This window comes from Denticeps clupeoides, chromosome 13 (genome assembly GCF_900700375.1).
Source record: "Denticeps clupeoides chromosome 13, fDenClu1.1, whole genome shotgun sequence".
Lineage (NCBI taxonomy): Eukaryota > Metazoa > Chordata > Actinopteri > Clupeiformes > Denticipitidae > Denticeps > Denticeps clupeoides.
Genome location: NC_041719.1, coordinates 1,950,479 through 1,976,381, shown reverse-complemented (window position 1 = coordinate 1,976,381; position 25,903 = coordinate 1,950,479). Strand labels below are relative to the sequence as shown.

At 42.5% G+C, this 25,903-nt stretch overlaps 1 protein-coding gene across 2 annotated transcripts in view; it reads left to right on the top strand.

The window, feature by feature from the left end:
• The first annotated feature begins 3,380 nt into the window (after positions 1 to 3,380).
• lrfn1 (leucine rich repeat and fibronectin type III domain containing 1) overlaps positions 3,381 to 25,903 on the top strand; it is a 66,978-nt gene continuing 44,455 nt past the window's right edge. Inside the window, exon 1 of one of the 2 annotated variants that reach the window (XM_029001664.1) lies at positions 3,381 to 3,758. The gene's annotated coding sequence lies outside the window, so the exon portion shown is untranslated. Of the gene's footprint in view, positions 3,759 to 11,169; positions 11,263 to 25,903 lie in introns of those variants that run through there. The other variant, XM_029001665.1, reaches the window with a different exon arrangement.

Genomic DNA, 25,903 nt, shown 5'->3' with positions numbered 1-25,903 from the left:
AATGTGAAATTGTTGTGAATATTGGCTGATAGACTCGTTCTGTATGCATCTAATGATCCTAGATGAGGTACAGTTCTTCCTGTTTACCACAACTTTTGTTGGATCTTCCCTGCGCTCAGAAATAAATGAATAGATTAGGATTTACACATGTAAGCAAGATAAGTACCCCAACATGAGCGTAAAGTTTTCCCTGAACGAACTTGAATGAGCATGTGGCTTCAATCCCTCACATCTGGAATTCAGCAGGAAGTAGGGCTGTCTGAGGTAGGCGTGGCATCAGTGTGATGCTCCTATTCATCACGTTCATCGTATGCTGTGTGTGTTCAGAGTGTGATTCTTCTGACCTCCATATGAAGTAACAGTCTAGCAGCAGTGACCCTCGATCCTCCAGTCGATCAGATGGAGGCTGCAGCTCTACTAATCACTTTAACACCCCTGCACTGCGGTGTCCTCACACATAAATATACTGTACACACACACACACACACACACACACAATCTATCCTGGAATTCAATTATATCCACAACACGATCCAGACCACAGAACATTGCGGTATTCCAGTCCACTGTGTGTTACTTCAGCAGCTTCATTATGAACGTAGTTCTGTATAGGACGTTTTCCCTGATTGCATGGAGTTTTAAGCACCTTTAGAACCCTGTGGAACATCCTGAGGGTGTGCAGTGTGAAATGTATATAAAATCCACATTTACTAGTTTTCTGTAATTTACTTTTTTATTCAGCCATTCCATCAATAAGCAACTTTCAGCAGAACTTCCCCCAGTTCAACAAATATGAAATACATGAAAAGTGAAGTAATTTTTCTCTATGAAGCTCCGCTGCAGGACCTCATCTGCTCTGTTATTTCATGTGCTCCTGCGCTTCATCAGGTTCAGGGCTGCTCTGATGGCTTTGTGTGGTAACAGGTGTCACATGCTTGTGTGTGTGTGTGTGTGTGTGAATGTGAGTTTGTGTGACCTTTTGTGCGAGGTTGTGTGTGTGAGTGCATGTCTATGTGTGTCTGTCTGTGTGTGTGTTTCTGCATGTGTGTTTGTGTGTGTTTGTGCGTTTTTGTCTATTTGTGTGTGTTGGGGCGTTTGTGTCTATATGTGTGTCTATGTGTGTGTTTGTGCTTTTGTGTCTATGTGTGTGTGTGTTTGTGTGTTTTTGTCTATTTGTGTGTGTTTGTGCATTTGTGTCTATATGTGTGTCTATGTGTGTGTGTTTGTGCATGTGTGTTTTTGTGTGTCTATATGTGTGTGTGTGTGTGCGCGCGCGTGTCTATGTGTGTGTGTGTGTGTGCGCCTATTTGTGTGTCTATGTCTGCGTGTGTGTGTGTGTGTGTCTATGTGTGTGTGTGCATGTCTATGTGTGTGTGTGTTAAGATAACAAATTGTCTCCCTTGTCATCAGATACTCCTTCCCTGCTGCCCTCATCAGAATTCTTTTGAATGCCTGGTTGCCATGGCAGCGTGGAAAATCTTCTGCTGAGATTTCCCCCTCAGATAAGGATTCTGACTTCTTCTCTGGTTCTCGCCCTGTGCCGCCGTCCTCCACTAATAAACACCTCGGATCTGATTAATCGCCTCGTTCACAGTAAGGATTTGATGATAAAAATATACCTCAGAAATGAGAAGACGTGATCACCAACTGCGAGGAGAACATAGATTAGCACTTTGTGAGGCAACCACCTGGTGTCACTGTGTGTCAGCAGACGTATGAAAATGAGCCGATGAAGCGTGATGCGGAGGTTGAGGTGACGATGGCGTCTCCGTTGTAGCGTTTGACCTTTAAATCCTCCTGCCTCGGTCCTGAAGTCCTCAGTGGCCAGGTGGACGGTGTGAGGTAACTACACTAAAATCATGAACCTTCAGCTCTGGATTTCACCATCCATGATTTGAACATGACCTGAACAAGATCTTACCATCTTGAGAAATATCTATATGACGCTGCAGCTCCTGCAAATGACTTACAGTAATAAGTGTGTGTGTGTGTGTGTGTGTTAATGACCAGCTGACAACATTGTGCCATGACAGTGACGGAGCTTCATCTCAGCGTTCGTGTGTCCAGAGTCCTCACATTTCTGTGTGTCTGACTGTGTGTCTCGAATGAGACGTCCTCCTTGCCAGGCTCCGCCTCTCTAATAATGACAGCGGCACTTAATAAAGAAAGGACTTCACCATAAAGTCTTCAGCAGTCCGCGTTCCTGATGAATGACTCCCGTGTGCTGATTTAGAGGGAATGCTGGGAGATTTGTGGAATGTCGGGGATTATGAGGCCGGGGCGGAGCCCCATCTACTCCGGGGACAGGCGTTTTCCGGCGGAGAAGGACTGGATCGATACGGAAGATTGATCACCGACCCCTGGTCTCGTGCCGTGGGTGTGGCTGCGTTTAACCTCGTATTATCCGCTCCGTCAGGTCTGGACCCTGCTGGGTGTCTTCACCTTAGCGAAATAATGCTGGACCAGGAGCCACTGGCCTCCTCATCACAGGTCCTTCTCATGCTTATCCCAGCTGCTTCGAATTCTTTCAGGTGGAATATTCCAGCCTCTTCATCTCATCTCTTTATCTTCACGTTACGTGATGACGGGTGAAACTCCACCCACTGCATCTCACCTGCCTCTTCAGCATCTGAATTGGTATTTGAAGGCCGTCGGGCTGAAGATGATTTTATGAGTGAAGAAGCGTTATGAGTAAAGGACGCAGACACACGACTCAGGATCGAAACAGGGGTTTAATACACAAGACATGGAAACAAACTACAGGCGATGACAATACTCCAGAAATATTAACTTACTTGACTGTGTAACACAATACACCATCAGAGAAATGAATGGAGAGTAAACCGAGGTTGTGAATTTTCCCAGTCGGTAATGAAGTGAAAACAATCCCTAATCCTGAATCAATCTATCAATCCCAACCGCTAATCCCAAATCAATCTATCAATCCCAACCCCTAATCCCGAGTCAATCTATCAATCCCAACCCATAATCTCGAATTCATATATAAATCCCAATCACTAATCGATCTATAAATCCCAATATTTAATCGCAAACCAACCAATCAATCCCAACCCCTAAACCTGAATCAATTTATCAATCCCTAATCGCAAATCAATCAGTCAATCCCAATCCCTAATCCCAAACCAACCTAAAAATCCCAATCCCTAATCCTGAATCAATCTATCAACACCCATTACCAAACAAATCTATCAATCACAACCCTAATCCCGAATCAACCTATAAATCCCTAATCGCAAATCAATCTATCAATCCCAACCCCTTATCCAGAGCCAATCTATCAATCCCAACCCCTTATCCCGAAAAGCAGACAGAGCAGGTGCGTGTGTGTGTGTGTGTCCCTCTGATGTCACTCCGCAGCTCATCCCCGCCGCACGGGATGATGGGAAAGGCGAGCCAGTGAGGAGAGGGGACCGTCCAGCGAGTCTGGTCTCGGCTCCGATGCGCGCGCGCGTGGGTGGGATCCGGATCCCGTGGACGCGCCCCGGTCCCGCTCCTCTCCTGCCTCTGCGGCATCAACTTTTTCCTCCTCGCTCGGCGTCCCGTCCCCGTCCCCGTCCCCGTCCCCGTCCGGATCCCGGCTCGGGGGGATTTTATTCTGCTCGCGTTGGGATTTGGGCGCAGTTGCGCGCCGCGGCTGGAGCGGACGGAGCGGAGCGCAGCCTGCGGGGATCTAGTCTGCAGCGTGGAGACCCGCCACCCGCTCCACTCCGGAGGGGCATTGATGCGGCTGGAGGAAGGTAATTCCCGACGATGGTGATGAAGGCCGTGTGTAGAAAGTCGTGTCGGTGTGTGACATTGGCGCTTCTTCTGCTTGACCTTCTGCGCGTCCAGCGGTTCGCTGCGCGTCGCGTCGTGTCGTTTTTTATTTTATTTTATTCTCTTTCTCCGCTTCCCTCCATCCGTGGACGCGATGCGCGGAGCTGCGGGATCGGACGGGGGGCTGCGGACCGTCCCTGCCCGCCCTGCCCGGGCGTGTCTGCAGCAGCTTCGGGGCTGGAGAGCTGCGCGGCCACTGGGGGACACTGGCCGATCGCGCACGGCGCGCAGCGGAGGAATTCCGACCGTGTCCGTGTTCATGAGAAGCGGCTCTTCTGCTTCTTCCACTTGCTCTGGAGCACCATGTTCTAATGAAGCTTATTGGCCGCGGCAGAAAAGCAGAAAGCAGCCCGAGCTCAGGTCAATAGCAGAACCAAGGCCATCAATCCTGAGCTGTACAGCCTGTCAGTTCCTTAATGGAACCCTGTTTCAGTCCGTCTGACCTGTCATTAGAACGGCACATGAGACCGGTGAATAAAGAGCATCTTGAGCATCTCCCTGAGGAACCAGACGTGGCACGGTGGCAGCGCGCTGTAGGTGGCCTTCCGTGACTAACGTTCCTTCCTTTAAAGTGCTTTTGCTGACATCATGGCCATTATTCTGTGCAGCAGGAGAAGATCGGTGGCGATCAGGATCCTCCTGAACGTTACCCACCAGACCAGTGTCCTGGAGCTCTTCAGATGTTTAAAAGCAGCTCTGTGAGGATCCACAGAATCATACATTTTCTTACATTATTATGTCTAAAATATGTAGTTATGAGTACACTCATGGACACTTGGTTATGGTTATGGTAATGCAGCGCCTGCCTGTATTTTTACAGATTATTGAACCGTTCTGCCACCATTTTAGTGTATTTATATTGCTAATCGATTCTCATTTTTACCATTTCATTGTCTTGTTGCCGATACCCCACAACATGCTACTATAAACTGCAGGCTCTGTGATTGGCCGACACATTCTCCTTGTTGTTGCATTATCTGAAGAGCCTTCACCCAGCAACGTGAGAACCATTTAGTCAGACACACACACACACTCACACACACACACAGTCATGTACACACACACACACTCTCTCTCACACACACTCTCTCTCTCAAACACACACACACTCTCACACGCACATTCTCTCTCTCACACACACAGTCACATACACACACACACACACACCTTCACACACTCTCTCTCAGACACACACACACACAGTCATGTACACACACACACACACTCTCTCTCTCAAACACACACACACACTCTCTCTCACACGCACATTCTCTCTCTCACACACACAGTCACATACACACACACACCCTCACACACTCTCTCTCAGACACACACACACACTCACACACTCTCTCTCTCACACACAGTCACGTACACACACACACACCCTCTCACACACACTCACACACTTTCTCTCTCTCACACACACATACACACACACTCTCTCTCTCCCACACACACACACACTCTCTCTCTCTCACACACACACAGTCTCATTCTCTCTCTCACACACACACATGCACACATACTTCCAGATCTCAGCCACGTTTCAGGAAGTTTGGTTTTCTATTCAGACACTTCTGATTTTGTGTGTGTGTGTTCCAATAGATAGACAGATAGATAGATAGATAGATAGATAGATAGATAGATAGATAGAAATTTGTGAAAATTTATCCTCTGCACTTAACCATCACCCTGAGTGAGCAGTGGGCAGCCATGACAGGCGCCCGGGGAGCAGTGTGTGGGGACGGTGCTTTGCTCAGTGGCACCTCAGTGGTACCTTAGCAGATCGGGATTCGAACCAGCAACCTTCTGATTACGGGGCCGCTTCCTTAACCACTAGGCTGTGCTGCTGTGTATCACAAGTGACAATCACTTCACTTTCAGATAGATAGATAGATATATAGATAGATGATTGATTGATTTGTTGGGTAGAATTGGTCCTCTCTTGGTCCTGTCTCAACTGAATCTGAGAGAATTTTGGTGACCAGTGAACACAACGTGATTACAAGATCTGGCCAAAAAAAGAAATGTTGCTTTGTTGTTGGGCACCATGAGCCACCAGAACATTCCTGGTTCTCTGTCACAGATTGATGTTAGATGGCGTAATTGTCCCCCAAAATACGGGAAGTGCCACCTAATAAAGGCACAAGGCATATCAACATGAACATTGTCACCCACATCTGTATTTTATTCCTTATCTCTCTGAAGTTGGATCCTGTTCTCCTGATATAAAATGTTGATTTTTGTCCCCACCCTGTGTGCTCATGTGATGGTTGAGGTTACACCAGAAGCATTACTAAATAGTCAGGTATCTCCTGACACTAGACTGGGTCGAGTTCAGCTTGAAGACTAATTACCTCCGTGGTGACATCACTGTCAGCCGCGGCCCATCTCCTGCCTGAAGGTAACTGGTTCCTTTGCTGGGAGGTTGAGGTGCACTCCTGCTGTCAGAACTTTCCTCCACTGCCAGTCGGCAGGACATGGTGGGAGGTTCTCACCCTCCCCGACTGACGCAGGAGATCGCGCCGTTCCATCTCCTCCATCGAGAGGTTCTCCCGCCGCCTCTCATTGCACTTCAGCCACCGCGGCTTTTATGGGCTGAAACGTTCATCATCTCAGACACCTCTGCGGTGGAGGAGGGATAATCTCTCGCTAGCCTTTAAACAGGAGATGAATTCTGAAGAAGCAAATCGATGGCCGTGTGAAATGATTCTTTTTTTTGTGGAATTACATAATGGCGACAGCGCCGTGTGCAAATGGATGTTTTATGTTTCATCCATCATGGAAACTCACACTTTTCACAGCCGTCGCCGCGTGGACAGGATACACCTTCATAACTCCATTTCCTTATTTCCTCCTTCTGTGCCAGTGGAGGTTAGTGAGTTTTAACAGCAACGTTCCCTTTTTAAATGAACATGGACTCGACTCAATACTGTAATGTTTTCAACAGTTTGAGAATAACATGTATAATTTGAAGATCGTTCATCAAGATGAATTAACTTTGTAAAAAAGACCATGTGGTGTGAGAGAGAATAGAGTGTGTAGAAAAACTCTTTCTCCCTCCACACAAAGCACTGTATTCAACCACTCCAATTTGATGTTACCTGGCAGAAAGAGGCATGGCACAATAGAGGTTAAAAATGAACAGTTTCTAATTTATTAACACCGGTAAATAATTATTGTAGTTACATGTGAATATTGAATGTAAAAAGGTACCAAGGTTACAGAGAAAATAAAAATGAGAAGAAAAAGTAAAGAGGGAGAAGAGAAAAAGAGGGGGAGAGAAAGACTCAGAAGCCTTCCGGCTTCCGATGGAAAACCCCCTGAGCAAAAAAGCTCAGAGTCCCTTTTCCACATGTGAGCAGACCTTTATACCCCTGGCCTACAGGAAGTTGTCACTGACCAATCAGAACCTGTTGTTTCTGATGTCACGCCCCCGGTGCCTCCCATTTGGGGAAGACAAAGAGGGTGGGCGGTCCTGACGGCTGACACTTCACACGTTGCCGTCAGACAAAAGGCATGTAAAACAGAGGTGCTGAATCTTCACGCACAACCATCCACACAGGAATGACACACCTCCCCCTGCAGACAGCTGTTTTGCAACACAAAAGGCATGCTCCCGTGATGTCCATCCTTACAACTTCATATGTTAATATTTGGAACAATGGAATGGAATTAGGACCGCCTAAATTAAAAAGAATCATGTGGAAGTGTTCAGATCCTAACTGTGACGGTGGAGACGCTGTACGTAGGTGCTGTAGGTTATTTTAACATGCAAATGAGATCTGCTCGGCTGATAAATCAGATGCTTTAAGCCTGTAAAAATCCGCTGAGGAAAATAAACCGCCCCTGGCTTCATGAGCATATTTGGCCCGGCGATGGTTATTATGTACTTGTCATGTATAATTTAGCAAATGGATTCTGGTCGGGCCGGCATGTCTCTAAGGTTGGTTTAAACTTGATTTAAGCAGTCAAATTCGCAGGTGATTTATTACCGAATAAAAGCTCATACTAACAGTGTCAGGACCGATTTGCGGGCGCTTGTCCAGGCTCGGGACGGTCACCTCAGGTCAGGACAGGGCTGCAACTGGTCTCGTCCGATCGTGCAGCATCAACCACAGATGGGAAGTGGAGGCTTTGTACACGTCATGGTTCTGTCGGTCCTTCGGCATGTTCTGCTAATTAGGTAAAACGCTAAAGTCGTGCTATTTATGTTCAGTCTCATCCTGAGTGACATTTGGAAACGCAGCTTTTTGCATCTCCTTCGCAACATGCTAATCTCATCTACATGGAATTTGGCAAAACGCCGATAACAAGGGATTTATTTTGTACAGCGGAACGTGAATCTGTTCTAAAGCCGGTTTATACCACACACCTCATTCTTTTTCTGAAATCCCCGTCACGGTTCTCATGAACATTTCGCCCAAGGGAAGCGTCTGTTCTTAAATACTAATAAACAAAATGGGCTAGATTATCACCATTAAAACGGAAAGTGTGGTGCCACCCATTCACGTGTGCTGGGTTCTAATCACCCACAGGTGATGCCAGATAGGTGTGGCTGAATAGAACGTCCCGCATTAATGCTCTTTTCTTAACGCTAGGAGTCTTTTCAGCTGATTGTTAGTATGTTTCCAGCCCTCCTGCCATTTCACTTATTAAAGGTCCCCTATTCTGAACATGTGACTTTGTGAGATGATTTAACATTAATACGAGTTCCCCCAGCCTGTCTACGGTCCTGCGGTGACCAGAAATGGCGATATGTGTAAAGAGTGCTTTGGTCGTTCTGCTTCGCCGTTCATAGAACGGCAGCTCAGACAGTCAGGTCTGGAATCACTTTCAATCACTTCTGGACTCAATCCCCCCAGAATTTTGCACAAATTTTCTCTTTACTTTACACATTTGCACACCTTCACCCTACCCGTTACACATATTTTATGTTTAAAAACATAAAATTGTAATATTTGGTTATATTTGCATATTGGTTCCACTTGAATACAATAGCAGTCGCAAAAGCATTTAACTGCATATCATACCGCGTATGACTGTGTACATGACAAATAAAATTTGAATTTGAAAATTCAAATTATGATGTCATAAGTGGAAAGTTTCTAATGCGCCCAGAGAATTTTCCGACCCTCCCCTAAAACATGATCTCAACCGACCATCATGGCTTCCAAACATACAAAGCGTTGCAGTTGCAAACGTATTTAGTTCTGTCACGCGAGACTCTGAAGAACCAGCGGGTTCATTTAATTTCTATCTAGATAAACACAGACACAACTTCCTTTCTGCGCCAAACATGGTGGCTGGTGGAGATGACGTAATTTCAACTTCTATTGGCCGCTCTCCTCCTAGCCCCGCCCTCTCTCCTCCTCATTAGCATTTAAAGCTACAGACACTGAAACGGTGCGTCCTGGGAAATCTCATTGTGGGACCAGATAATTCTGCACCACGGCTGAATTCCAGATACAGTATTAAGGGACCAGAAAATTAATGTCAGGCGACCTTTAAACATTGCCATTTATCTCACAATGTTGAGCATTTGTGCCTCATCCTTTCTTCACCTGTGTGGCATGACATGGAGAAGTATCTGCTGTATCATCCCGGGCCATGATGATTCAGTCACATTCTCTCCAGCCTGATTTTTGTGGGAACCAGACCCTCCAAAAAGAGGCTTGGATTTATGGCTGATTGACCCTCTGCTTGCTGGTGAAATTGCTGCAGGGTAGGGCCACCAGTCGAGCTGGTGGGGGTTAAGTGGCGTCCCCCTCAGGCTCCAGTGGCTCTCTGCCTGTCAGAACACTTCCTATGAAGCGCTGGCATGGCCAACCACTGCGAGGCCTTTTCCAGGCTTGATGATAATTGACTGCTGTACTGTGTTTTGTAAAGAGCTACTCGTCCAGTTTTGAATGTTGTCAGATTAATTGAAAGCCCACTCGTGACTCGCTGCCAGATGGAAAGTTCAGGAAAATCCGAGAAAATCGGCCTTTAATGGACATACAGACCGGAGATGGGGACTCAGGTTTGAGACTCAGACTCAAGTCGCACTTAAGTCTCACAAACAATGACTTTTATACTTCTAGGCTTGAACAAAAATATTCAGACTGCCAAGCATGAGACCAGCTCCTTCATAAGAATGACATGAAACACTGTTACGTTTATTTCATTCATTCCAGTTTTTCCAACGTGTTGCCGAGCATTATGGGAAAACCAGCTGATGTATCTTCCCTCGCTGATAATACGCACGTCACACGCACTGAGTCGAATAGAGTCTGAGCCGTTTAGGTTTTGTGGATTTCAAAATTTTCTTTAAAATCTTTAAAAGTTCATAGTGTACCCTGATGGATATGATCAAATATAATAATAACAATAATAATAATGTTTATAGAAAAATGTAAAAAAAATAAATGCAATAAAAGGAATGCACTAAAAATATTGACCCCTCAGCAGGTTCTACTGCAGCATGGTCTGAAAAATATTGCAGCAACACAACCAACAGCAGCTTTTGTGAAATTTTGATGCTGTATATAATAATAGATTATCTGGTCTATCTAACCTAGCGGTTAAGGAGGCGGCCCCGTAATCAGAAGGTCGCCGGTTCGAATCCCGATGCGCCAAGGTGCCACTGAGGTCCTGTCCCCACACACTGCTCCCCATGGTGCCCGCTGCTCACCAAGGGTGATGGGTTAAAAGCAGAGGACACATTTCACCGCGTGCTGTGCTGCAGTGTCTCACAATCACGTCACTGTCACACCAATGCAGTTTTTCCTGCAAAACGTTAATTCCAACATTTTGAGACTTGATTTGATTCAGGTGCCCGTGTTTTACAGGGACCATCTTTAGAGGGACTTTATGGAATGAACAGTAATGAACTCTTGCTGGCTTTGACAGTTGCTACTTCCTGTTTCTCTGCTTTTGTTGTCCACTGTGAGAATGTTCCTCCCTCCATTGGCATGTAGAACAAACCAGCACCGATCGATATTCCACGGCCTGGAAGTGACCTGGCTCACGTAAGGAATTCAATTACTTTGCTGGACCCGTCTTTATTGCATTTGCCCTTCATAAAACCCCTAAAGTTGAGCATTCATCAGCCTGAAAGGGAAAGTGGGAGTAAACAGTGGACGGGCGCTCCGCCACTGCTCATTACGACCAACATTTGGCCTCCTCTCCCCATTCTGTGCGGTTCTTGTAGCTCCACTGATTGGATGATGATGTATCGGGGCACACTGTAAGCCCCTTTCTGTCTTTTTTTTTGCAGGATAAAAAGATAATAGCCACAGAATCCTGTAATGGGAGCGTGGCCATTAACTGTCGTCACCAGCATCATAACGCTTCCCGCCCGCTGCACCAGGCAGGAGAACCGAACTCGTGCGGCGAGTTCACAGAAACATATTTGAAAAGTTGATTTCAACAAATACCCAGGTAATTCATTAATTTACTGAGTCAAATATGATTTATTCCAAAAGGAGTCACTCACCAGGCAATTTTGCCACCAAACACCATTAGGGCTGGGTGGCATTTAGCAGCAGAGTTGCCTGATTAAATTGACCTCCAAGGTCTGAGGAGTTGCCGGAGTCCTGAGCAGCATTTCAATTTGTCTTTTCACATCGAGCCGCCGCTCTCCTCTGTCTCGTGCCCAGAGCCGTGATTCGCGTGGATAGTGCAGGCCTGGAGAGGCCGGCTTATTCAGAACCCCAATATATGAACACTTCAGCCCATTAAATATTACCGTCACCCCAGAATTTGCATAACAAGTGTAACCATTTGTATTTGATGTCAGCAGCCGAGCAGCAGGGCGCCCTGCAAGGTCGCAGTATTTTTAGACACAACAATAATGGCATCGCGGTGGCCGGCGTCCATCCAGCTCCCACGGGTGTGGCGCGGACCGTGGTTTAGTCTGGCGGAGGGACTCTGTCTGTGGGTGCTAAAGCAGGGTCCCTCAGGGTCACGATGAGCGGCCATCTGTCACATGTGACTGGGAGGCTGGCACTGGTGTGCGGTTTGGCCTGCGCCAGCTGACACGGTGGCACTCTGCGGAAACCCGGCCGAGGCAGAGGTGGGGGGAGGGGCTTGTTCTCCCTCTCTTCTCCAATCAGAAGTCGGTGGTTAATTTCTGGATATGTAAATGTAAATAGATGTTTCCAGAGACCCAGAATACATCTAATCTGAGAAATAATCCCTTCTTAAAGGGCCAAAGAAAAAAAAAACAGACTGTCCCTTTAAGAGGGTAAGTTGGTTTTAGATTAGGTTTAATCCGAGAACTGGTCATCTCTCCTCGTCCTGATTTACAGTGTCTTTCCTCCGTCGATCCTTCACAGAAGCTGCGGGTTAAACTGACTCTGGTCTCCATGAGCCCAGGTGCTGCTTTCAGAAACACCTTTCATCCCACGCCGCCCCAAATGAGGGGTTCAGCGCCCCGCAGTGAAGCGCCCGGACACGTCTGGACGCTCTGACACGATGTGATTTAGGGAAATAAAAATACGGCGGCGGCGGCGGTGCGTGGGCAGCAGAGTGATTATTATTGTTATGAAGATTCTCCTCCCGGTGGAGAAATGCGAGCTTTGACAGTGGAGGTGTTGATACATGACGCGGAGAGGAGGGCAGCGATTTGTTTTCCAGCCTCGCCTCTCGCTGATGGAAATCATGATTGATGGCAGAATTTCCCCAGCGAGGATCGTGTGGCCAGATTACATTTAACACACCGTCACCGCTCAACAACTGTTTACAATTAGGCCCAAAACTTCTGTTGAATATTTTGAGTAGATTTGCATCCGTTCAGATGCGAGGTCTGAGGTCTGTGCTGATTCAGGAGACTCAGTCCTGAGTCCAGCTCGTCTTGGAGAGAGAGAAGAGCAGAAGAGAGAAGAGCTGTGGGCAGCAGTGTGTGGGGACGCTACCTTCATCAGGGTGACCTCAGTGGAACCTTGGTGGTTCTGGATTTAAATTTACCAGACGCCTTATCCATAGCGACTTACAATCAGTAGTGAGAGGGACAGTTCCCCCCCGGAGACACTCAGGGTTAAGTGTCTTGCTCAGGGACACATTGGTAGTAAGTGGGATTTGAACCTGGGTCTTCTGGTTCATAGGAGAGTGTGTTACCCGCTAGGCTACTACCACTCGGGATTTGAACCTGAAACTTTCCGATTACGGGTCCGCTTCCTTACCCGCTGGGCCACCACTGCTCCTAAGTGGCCTGCTTTGGGATTATCACCATGCTGCTGTGCAGCAGGGAAAATATATATATTTCAAAATTTCATATTAACTATTTAAATGAATGACTCCGCATGCCTGAGGTTGAATAAAGTCGTAGGAATAAAAGTGAAATGTGAGCGTGGCATTTAAAATTCCCGTTTTATTCCACTGAGCTGAACTGGCAGGGCGCGGCGGGTCCCTGATTTGAACCCATCTGACTGGTGGGTTCGGGGTCCCTGCAGCCCCGGCCAGGAAGACTGCAGCTGCTGGAGGAATTTTAAATGTCACCATCTTATGATGTCAACACATTTCACCATCAGTCAGCCCTGTTTAACACGTCCTTGAGTTGTAGTGACAAGGCGGCATGCGACGTGCATTATTGATACAGACCGGGCGCCGCAGGGTGAGACCAAAACTCAGCAGAAGCTCCGTTACAGATAATTATAGTATTTTTAAAAAATGTTTCTCGTATACACATAATTTACTGGGTATGTATCCACTACAATTACATCAAATATGTACGGATCATCATGCTCACCTTTTCTCCACTGGTGGCACCTTCTGGCTTTTCTTTGGAGCTACACTTAGCTAACAGTGCGCTGTGAATTGTTAAGCATAAATTATATATTTGTGAAAGAAGTTCTATTCATGTTGATATTTGTTTGGGTACACAAACCACATCTTGTGTGAGGATTTGAGCGACTTTGATGGGGATTTGAGCCACTTCCCGCTGTGATGGAGACTGAGCTGGATGACAGCATCTCCAGAACTAAAGCTCTACCAACTGTGGTCCAAGGAAGGAGAACCAGTGAAGTAGCAATAAGCTGTAAAATTGTATATTTTTCAAGCGTAAGAATACAGGTTCATTAGGTTTATATCCGACACGGGCAGCTAAATAAATCAGGGACAAGAGGACACCCTTTAATGAAGGCCATGTTCCTTAACGCCTATAAAGTTATTGTGCAGATGATGCGCAGACACAATGCCCGTGAAAAGCCTTGTTCTGATTGGGTAAAAGGATTCACCTCAGAGTGATCAGTGCATTTGTGACACTAACCACCAAAAACCACGCAAGCCAATCCAGCAAAGTTTAAATACAAATTCAACAATCTACAAATAAAGCAACATTCACACAAGTTTTTCATTTACACCATTTTTGGGCACGAAACACATTTCTGTGCGTGTGTGACCACAGGACACATTTGTGAATGTTGGTTTGTTCTCGTCTGATTAATGGCACTGATCTGAATTCCATGAATTCCCCCTTGCTGTTTCTCAGAATGGTAGTAGTCTAGTGGACAACACAGGTTGAAGACCCTGAGTGTCTCCAGGGGGACACTGCTGATTGGGATAAGGGCGTCTGGTAAATGCTGTAAATGTAAAAATGCTATAAAGAAGAATGTCCAGTTTAAATGCTGTATTTGATAAAGAAGCTGCAGAATGCCCCTCAAAGGCTGTGGCCTCGTTGCCTTTTAAAGACATCCAGATTTTCCAAGCCATTACGTTTGAGGGATGGACACAACTGGGGTGAGAAGCAGACGGTTAGAGGCGCTTTTCACAAGATCATCGCCTCTCGCCAAAAGCTGCATTCCATTTGCTTCATGAAGTGGAAGATTTGTGGAAGGTCCAATTCTTCAGCACCTCACATCTTTTAACCTGAGGACTGAAGCTCAGAGCCTGAAAAAAACATGACGTGCTGCATCTTCATTAGTTATGTAAAAAAGATGCATGCACTGGGGGAGAACCCCCCAGCTTCAGATGGAGCAGGAAGTGAAAGAAGACTCAGCCCATAAGAGAAAAATCTTTTATACATTTGACTCATTAAAATTTCCCACAGACCAATCAGGATTTTCTCCTTTGATGTCCCTGTCTTGTCTTTCTTGTCTTGACACCTTAAGCCATTTGTTGACTTCTGAAACCACTTGCTTGGGGGGCGTCGCATCTTCACGAAGATACAGGTGGGGGACCTTCAGGAAAAACAAAAGCACAAAATGCCACAGTACAAATTAAAGTATGTATACTGTTTGTATCTTCCATAATTAAAAAAATAATCGCTTCTTGCCAAAGCTCCATTCCATTTGCTTCATAAAGTGGGAGATTGTGGAAGGTCCAATTCTTAAGTGCCTCACATCTTCTAAACCCGACTGAAGGACTGAAGCTCAGAGCTACATATCTGCTGAATAAGACATGCTGCATCTTCATTAGTTACATAAGATATACAGTACATATGTATAGTATGTATACTGTCTGTATATTATTCTGTTTACACTGATGCTGCATCTTCTAGAGTTACAATATAATACAATAAAAAATACAAATTAATGTATTTATACTATCTGTTTATTACTCTATTTACACTGATGCTGCATCATGTATAGTTACAATAAAAAACAGTACAATAGAATACAATACAATACAAATTGAAGTATGTATACTCACCGTATATTATTCTATTTACACTGATGCTGCATCTTCTGGAGTTAAATACAATACAATAAAAACAATACAAATGAATGTATTTATACTATCTGTATATTACTCTATTTACACTGATGCTGCATCATCTATAGTTACAATAAAATACAGTACAATATAATACAATACAAATTGAAGTATGTATACTGTCTGTATATTATCCTATTTACACTGATGCTGCATCTTCTGGAGTTACAATACAATACAGTAAAAAACAATACAAATGCTGCATCGTCTATAATTAAAATACAATACATTTTTCAATGATGCTTCAGAAGGTGACATTTTCTCTTTTCACCTGCTCCTTTCGTAAGTGATATTTCTTACTTTTCTCTTATTCTCTCTGTATTTTTTTTTATCTCCCTGGAGAATTGGTTTTCGAGAAGAGCTGCCACAAATAGTATCTGCTCACTGCATCTGAGGCAGAAGCTATTTCTGCATGATCAGATTCCATGGAATTCCTGCACCCTGCTCCATGGAGGATGCATTTAACAAAAGCTGAATTTGGAATCAGTTTCTAGGCCTCACTGTTAAAGAGCAGTCATGCTGAGGTTTACGGATCATTTTCCATCCGATCGTCTTCCAGGGACAAGAATGTTTCATGTGGAGCTCAGGTCATTTCAAACCCAGAACATCCATCCATTTGTTTTCATGCAAACAGTTTCTAACAGAATGTACATCAAATGCATTTAAGCCCATTGACACATACTGTATGTGATTTTGGACTATATAAGAAATAAATGTTGTTGTTATTGTATTGCCAGAAATCTGCAAAACCCATCTGTTTTTCCTTTTACAGAAAGCAATCTGAGAGTGATATATTTTTTCCTTTATGTCCATCTTGAAAAAGACCATGTAGCAAGACCCTCTTGATTCTGAACCCTTACCATAGTTTCCATAAAATACGTACTCTGTGTCTACGTACTCTGAATTCTATATTTAGAGCAGATTGCCTGAGACTGGTTGTCTGGTTGTAATTAATTTTGTGCTGAAACACCATTCTAATTAGTTCTAATTAAATCCTGGCTGTTCCACTGGATGTTTGAAGATGTGATCATGGGAGTATTGCAGAACTCTTGAGGTCTTCTCCTGACATCAGAAACACTGGAATGTTGGCCTCCTTAAGATGTGGCATCACGAGCTTAGTGTTTGAATTTTGTCTTTGAAAGGTTGAGCTCAGGGCTACCGGTCAGATCCCGATGAATATAAAAGAGTCCAAGTGCAGAAAAGGCATAAAGGTCAGAGCAGCGTAGACCTCATTAATGAAATTCACGTTTTGATCTGTGGGTCTGATCATCTCCCAACATCTCACTGGCCACGTATTTAATCTAAAACGCAAAATTTCAACCTAAACTTAAACCATCTGGATTTTAACAGTGGCTTCGTCCTCTGAATGAATGTGACCAGATCAGATCTTGTGATTTATGGCACTACTTTCTTGAATTCTGTACTATACTACATTATATTCTCATGTAATGTACTACACTATCTTGTAGTATTCTGTACAATACTAAATTATATTCTAATGTAATGCACTAAACTACACTATCTTGTACTATTCTGCACTATACTACATTATATTCTAATGTAATGCACTAAACTACACTATCTTGTACTGTTCTGTATTACACTACATTATATTCAAATGTAATGCACTAAACTACACTATCTTGTACTATTCTGCACTATACTACATTCTATTCTAATGTAATGCACTAAACTACACTATCTTGTACTATTCTGTATTACACTACATTATATTCTAATGTAATGCACTAAACTACACTATCTTGTACTATTCTGCACTATACTTCATTCTATTCTAATGTAATGCACTAAACTACACTATCTTGTACTATTCTGTATTACACTACATTATATTCTAATGTAATGCACTAAACTACACTATCTTGTACTATTCTGCACTATACTACATTCTATTCTAATGTAATGCACTAAACTACACTATCTTGTACTATTCTGTATTACACTACATTATATTCTAATGTAATGCACTAAACTACACTATCTTGTACTATTCTGCACTATACTACATTCTATTCTAATGTAATGTACTAAACTAAACTATCTTGTACTATTCTGTATTACACTACATTATATTCTAATGTAATGCACTAAACTACACTATCTTGTACTATTCTGCACTATACTACATTCTATTCTAATGTAATGCACTAAACTACACTATCTTGTACTATTCTGCACTATATTACATTCTATTCTAATGTAATGCACTACACTACACCATCTTGTACTATTCTGTATTACACTACATTATATTCTAATGTAATGCACTAAACTACACTATCTTGTACTATTCTGCACTATACTACATTCTATTCTAATGTAATGTACTAAACTAAACTATCTTGTACTATTCTGTATTACACTACATTATATTCTAATGTAATGCACTAAACTACACTATCTTGTACTATTCTGCACTATACTACATTCTATTCTAATGTAATGTACTAAACTAAACTATCTTGTACTATTCTGTATTACACTACATTATATTCTAATGTAATGCACTAAACTACACTATCTTGTACTATTCTGCACTATACTACATTCTATTCTAATGTAATGCACTAAACTACACTATCTTGTACTATTCTGCACTATATTACATTCTATTCTAATGTAATGCACTACACTACACCATCTTGTACTATTCTGTATTACACTACATTATATTCTAATGTAATGCACTAAACTACACTATCTTGTACTATTCTGCACTATACTACATTCTATTCTAATGTAATGCACTAAACTACACTATCTTGTACTATTCTGCACTACACTACATTCTATTCTAATGTAATGCACTAAACTACACTATCTTGTACTATTCTGCACTATACTATATTCTATTCTAATGTAATGCACTACACTACACCATCTTGTACTATTCTGTATTACACTACATTATATTCTAATGTAATGCACTAAACTACACTATCTTGTACTATTCTGTATTACACTACATTATATTCTAATGTAATGCACTAAACTACACTATCTTGTACTATTCTGCACTATACTACATTCTATTCTAATGTAATGCACTAAACTACACTATCTTGTACTATTCTGTATTACACTACATTATATTCTAATGTAATGCACTAAACTACACTATCTTGTACTATTCTGCACTATACTTCATTCTATTCTAATGTAATGCACTAAACTACACTATCTTGTACTATTCTGTATTACACTACATTATATTCTAATGTAATGCACTAAACTACACTATCTTGTACTATTCTGCACTATACTACATTCTATTCTAATGTAATGCACTAAACTACACTATCTTGTACTATTCTGTATTACACTACATTATATTCTAATGTAATGCACTAAACTACACTATCTTGTACTATTCTGCACTATACTACATTCTATTCTAATGTAATGTACTAAACTAAACTATCTTGTACTATTCTGTATTACACTACATTATATTCTAATGTAATGCACTAAACTACACTATCTTGTACTATTCTGCACTATACTACATTCTATTCTAATGTAATGCACTAAACTACACTATCTTGTACTATTCTGCACTATATTACATTCTATTCTAATGTAATGCACTACACTACACCATCTTGTACTATTCTGTATTACACTACATTATATTCTAATGTAATGCACTAAACTACACTATCTTGTACTATTCTGCACTATACTACATTCTATTCTAATGTAATGTACTTAACTAAACTATCTTGTACTATTCTGTATTACACTACATTATATTCTAATGTAATGCACTAAACTACACTATCTTGTACTATTCTGCACTATACTACATTCTATTCTAATGTAATGTACTAAACTAAACTATCTTGTACTATTCTGTATTACACTACATTATATTCTAATGTAATGCACTAAACTACACTATCTTGTACTATTCTGCACTATACTACATTCTATTCTAATGTAATGCACTAAACTACACTATCTTGTACTATTCTGCACTATATTACATTCTATTCTAATGTAATGCACTACACTACACCATCTTGTACTATTCTGTATTACACTACATTATATTCTAATGTAATGCACTAAACTACACTATCTTGTACTATTCTGCACTATACTACATTCTATTCTAATGTAATGCACTAAACTACACTATCTTGTACTATTCTGCACTATACTACATTCTATTCTAATGTAATGCACTACACTACACCATCTTGTACTATTCTGCACTATACTACATTCTATTCTAATGTAATGCACTACACTACACCATCTTGTACTATTCTGTATTACACTACATTATATTCTAATGTAATGCACTAAACTACACTATCTTGTACTATTCTGTATTACACTACATTATATTCTAATGTAATGCACTAAACTACACTATCTTGTACTATTCTGCACTATACTACATTCTATTCTAATGTAATGCACTAAACTACACTATCTTGTACTATTCTGTATTACACTACATTATATTCTAATGTAATGCACTAAACTACACTATCTTGTACTATTCTGCACTATACTTCATTCTATTCTAATGTAATGCACTAAACTACACTATCTTGTACTATTCTGCACTATACTTCATTCTATTCTAATGTAATGCACTAAACTACACTATCTTGTACTATTCTGTATTACACTACATTATATTCTAATGTAATGCACTAAACTACACTATCTTGTACTATTCTGCACTATACTACATTCTATTCTAATGTAATGCACTAAACTACACTATCTTGTACTATTCTGTATTACACTACATTATATTCTAATGTAATGCACTAAACTACACTATCTTGTACTATTCTGCACTATACTACATTCTATTCTAATGTAATGTACTAAACTAAACTATCTTGTACTATTCTGTATTACACTACATTATATTCTAATGTAATGCACTAAACTACACTATCTTGTACTATTCTGCACTATATTACATTCTATTCTAATGTAATGCACTACACTACACCATCTTGTACTATTCTGTATTACACTACATTATATTCTAATGTAATGCACTAAACTACACTATCTTGTACTTTTCTGCACTATACTACATTCTATTCTAATGTAATGTACTAAACTAAACTATCTTGTACTATTCTGTATTACACTACATTATATTCTAATGTAATGCACTAAACTACACTATCTTGTACTATTCTGCACTATACTACATTCTATTCTAATGTAATGTACTAAACTAAACTATCTTGTACTATTCTGTATTACACTACATTATATTCTAATGTAATGCACTAAACTACACTATCTTGTACTATTCTGCACTATACTACATTCTATTCTAATGTAATGCACTAAACTACACTATCTTGTACTATTCTGCACTATATTACATTCTATTCTAATGTAATGCACTACACTACACCATCTTGTACTATTCTGTATTACACTACATTATATTCTAATGTAATGCACTAAACTACACTATCTTGTACTATTCTGCACTATACTACATTCTATTCTAATGTAATGCACTAAACTACACTATCTTGTACTATTCTGCACTATACTACATTCTATTCTAATGTAATGCACTACACTACACCATCTTGTACTATTCTGTATTACACTACATTATATTCTCATGTGATGTACTACACTACACCATCTTGTACTATTCTGTACTATACTACATTGCATTAGAATATAATGTACTATACTACACTATGCTATTCTCTGTTGTGAACGTCTTTGGCTGCAGTCCCATACCATCCCGCTGCAGGGGATTACTTGGTGTCTGTGGTAGTGGATGTTCTTCAGCCGCCCCTGAACCCGCCCCTCACTGGGATCCACCATCTCAGTGGATCTGAAGAGTCATTTCTCTCTGCTCAGTGAGAGCTCAGCCGCAGTCTTCCTTTCTTTATCGTTTCACTCTGAACACTATTAGCACTAAATCTGTGTTCTCTGCCAGTGAGATACAATTAACGCCCAGAATGCAGAATGTGGCGGAATCAGAACGCCTGCTCAGCTCCTCTGGGCACCGTTTCTCCGCTGCTGCTTTTCCGAGTTTTAGGCTGATTGTCCTGACACTGGAGGTGCGGCCCATTAAAGACGGTAATGGCTGCTAATCCGCTTCTAGTTATCATCCATGGCCTGGCGGCGTGAGCCCATCCGGTGTTTGTGCAGGGGAGTGTGAAGAAGTTGACCTCAGACACGATGGAACCTGAAGGAGATCCCCAGCGACGGCTTCATTTGGATGCCACCGCGGTCGCTGCACTTCCTGCCTTTGAACTAGTCCTGGTGAAATCGATTCTCATTCAGATGTTCTAATGGCCGCATTGTGTTCCGGGCCCCTCCCCTCTCCCGCTCTTGTTTTCTGATTAATTTAGGATGAGTGACAGACGTCTTTCATCTTGCCACGTGTGTGTGTGTGTGTGTGTGTGTGTGTGTGTGTGTGTGTGCGTGTGTCAGCTGGTGCACGCTGGGGGAAGATGTAGCTACAAATCTTGCATTTCTTACGTGCGGCTATCATCTGTTTTTCCGGCTGATGCGTGCAGACAGGGTGCAGTACGAACACTTAGCAGATGGTTAGTATGCAGCACGGATTTCAGGCGATGCTGAAGATGCTTGAAGGTTGGCTTGTCTTCTTATTTAGCTTAATAAATATCTGCTGCACCAGACACTTGCTATGGGTCTAAAATACAGACGAGAAAGATCTGTTATACTGTACTGTGCCGTATTATCTAATATGAACATAATATCATTAAAACTTTTAATTACAGAAGTAACAATGTTCAGAATAAATCATTTGTCATTGAATTCCGTTATGCACTAAAAATAACCTTCATTCCACCAAGATTAATCATAATATTGACCATTGTAATAGACTATAATATTCCCCTTGTTCCTGAAGTGGCGGTTCCCCATCAACATTATTAGGGCGGCCCAGAATGACTCATGATTAATGTCATTAATGCTGACTCTGTGTCCTTCGTACCGTGGACCACCCTGCCTGCCCTTCTCCCTCATCTCACGTTCATCACCTCACATTCTCGGGGTTGAGACAGAGTCACGGCCCCGTTTTTATAATTGATATTATTATTTTTTTCTGGGTCAAGTGCAAAAAAAAATGATATTCAGCAGGCAGTGATGCCGCAGTACGGTTCCCATGGTAACCGTAAGCCTCCCTCTCTGCTGGGCTTGGCGCTGTTTTTCCGCCGGCTGCCGTGGACGGGGACTGTTCCCCGGGGGCCGAGTAGAAAGTGGGCCAACGGTTTACATCAGGCTTGCATCAAACGAAATCTGCGAGCCGCGAGTGAAGTGAATCTTTTCCTGCCTCCCCCGACTCCTACCGATTCAGGAGAGCAGCGCCTATGACTAAACAAATCAGTTCAAATTAAACAGATTAAACAGTTCCGGGTCCATTAATCTGCTAATGTCGGTAATCCAGACAAATGGGCTAATTCAGAGACTGACGGTGACTAGTACAACAAACGAAAAGAAATGCATCTTCAATTTCCAATTTTATAAAAGTTACAGTTTATAACAAATCATTTACAAATAAAAATATATTTTTATATATACATATTTAGCATTTAACTGGACCAAAATGTGAGTAAAACAGCTTCAGATCAATCACAGCGGCTTGGTACGAGTGCGTTTGATGCCCTGTGAAGGCTCCATCATCATCATAATCATCTATTACAATTATTACATTTACTTATTCAAATTCAAAGTGACTTTAATGTCATTTCAGGTACATACACCATCAGGGCCGTGGTCGGGGGGTGAATGTGCAGGCCTTGGACGGGGTGAGCAGCAGGGGTCAAGTTTGGGGCAAGGGGGCGTGAAGGGAAAGAGGCTTCTGGTGCACAGCAGAATGTGAAGTGTAGTGACCGTGTTTACAGTTCAGGGGACGTGCAGGGTGTGAAGTCGGCAAAGTCTAGAATCCGTATGATCCGTTCATCCTAGGGGTCGTGCAGAAAAGGGGGCTGATCGTGCCAGGCAGGTTCCAGGACTGAGGGTCAAAGTCGGGAAAGAAAAGAGGGGCAGTCAAAAAACAAAACGTGTTGTACACAAAAATTAAATCAGTAGCACGTCTCCATAGGGATCGAATACCACATGAGATATCGCCATTTTTATCCTACTTCTTCTCCTGGATGTGGATCGGGTGTCAGATGAAGTGTCTGCCCCCTGCTGGTGTGGTGGCATAATGAATGCCATGACATACATGCTAATCATTACAGAAACGAAAAAACGTAAATCCGGAACCTACATAAAGTAGAAATGAAGCACAGTACGCAGTGTCCTCTGCATTTAACCATAACCCTTGGTGAGCAGTGGGCGCCATGACAGGCGCCCGGGGAGCAGTGTGTGGGGACGGTACCTTCATCAAGGGGACCTAAGTGGCGCCTTGGCGGTTCGGGGTCTTGAACGAACTGGCAACCTTGCAATTACGAGTCCGCTTTGCAACATGCTAGCTCACTACTGTCCCAGAGTGCAAACATGGGACACAAATTCATCATTTCTCATGGGTTAGTGAAGGGTGGTAGTAGCCTAGCGGGTAACACACTCTTCTATGAACCAGAAGACCCAGGTTCAAATCCCACTTACTACCATTGTGTCCCTGAGCAAGACACTTAACCCTGAGTGTCTTCAGGGGGGGACTGTCCTTGTCACTACTGATTGTAAGTCGCTCTGGATATGGGCGTCTGGTAAATGCTGTATATGTAAATGAAAGGGGGTTCACAATGTGTGGCCCACAAAATACACTGAAAGTAACGAATGCTGCCTCCCAGTAGAGCTGTAAAATACATTCATGTAGTTTTGCAGTTTTAAATAACCTAAAAAAAAACTTGATACAGATACATCACAATTCATATGCGCTTAATCAAATAAAAATGAACAAAAAAAATGCCAGGACATCATGACTTTAAACACCAACTGGAGAGAGTTTTCACTGTTTCTAGCCCAACGTGGAGCTGCTGAAAATAACTCATCATAAAAAAGCTCAACACTTCAATCCAGCTGATGCTGGAGGCACGCCCAGCCTGGTACTCATTCTTTTATTTTTCATTATTCTACCTCTATTCCTTCATCATTATTTAGGTTGTAAGCTGTATTTAAAAGGCCACTGGATCCCTCCAGGTTGACCTCAACAGCTTGTCAAATGTGCTAGCATACAGCTCAGAGCTGGGAAGATTTGGAGTGAAATTTCTGGAGGTGATGTAGCAGGAGCAGGATTAGATGAAATATTGATGTAAAGAAGTTTGGTCTTATTAGCTGCTGTGTTTTCTGGATTGTGAGGGAATTAAACCTCCTGCTACCTGAACTTCATTCAGACTGAGGCTCACAGCTCCACTTAACCCTGCTCTGCAATGCTCTTCACTTTCTGAATTAATACTTTATTAAACACGAGGGATTTGAAAGGTTTTTCCTGCTGTAATGAGTAGAGGCGACAGGGTAAGATGTTGACCCCAGGAGGAGGTTAACTGGGACTAAAGTAAAACGAATCCATGTGCAGCACGTCTTCACTTTGCTGAAAATTCATTTATGACATAGAGACAAGAAGATATGATTTAAAAGTGTCTCATAATCATGGCTTTTAAAATCAAACCAAGACACTTGGTTTGATCATGCAAATCTCACGCATAGAGAAACATCAGAAATGATTTTTTTAGCCCTGGATTGATGGAAGATATCAGGTTCAGCTGAAGCAACTGTGAGCTTTTTGCACTCATGACCTGATTAACTTATAGGAAATGAAACGAAGATTGGACTGGTCCTCCTTCACCTGGCCTTTGCTGAGTGACCTTCAGACCTTCTCTCCTGTGGAAAAGGTGAGGGGGCGGCAGGCTGGAATTGGGCCGGTGGGACAAGCAGTGCTCCCTCCCTGGACGTTTTGCAGGTTGGACAGCCCTCGCTCAGAACTGGCTGCTGCCAAACGCTCCAGTGTTGTTCTGCGGCGCTCGTGTCGCTAATTGAAAACATGCTGAGCGACTGGCCTGTGCTGGAGATCTCCCTGAAGAACGAGTTGGAGCCGCTGCCGTCGCGCTCGGCGAGGGGACTAATGCTGCTGGGTGGCAGCTATCACTGGGGAAATCTGTCCTTTAGACATGGTTGAGGAACATGTGTGTTCTGACAGCTTGGTGGACATGACACGAGAACCACTTTTTACACCTAGGTCAGCAGAAGACCTTCATCCTTATGCGTTGGATGCAAAGAAAAAAATCCATTCAGAATCCTGGAAACTACTTCTCTTCTTCTCAGCATAACATGGTGAATGAGGTCTATGTCAGACTGCACAGTTTCGTTGGAATCTTAATGATCTGAGTTTCATAAACAGCAGAAAGTATCTGCTGGTGTGTGTTGGGTT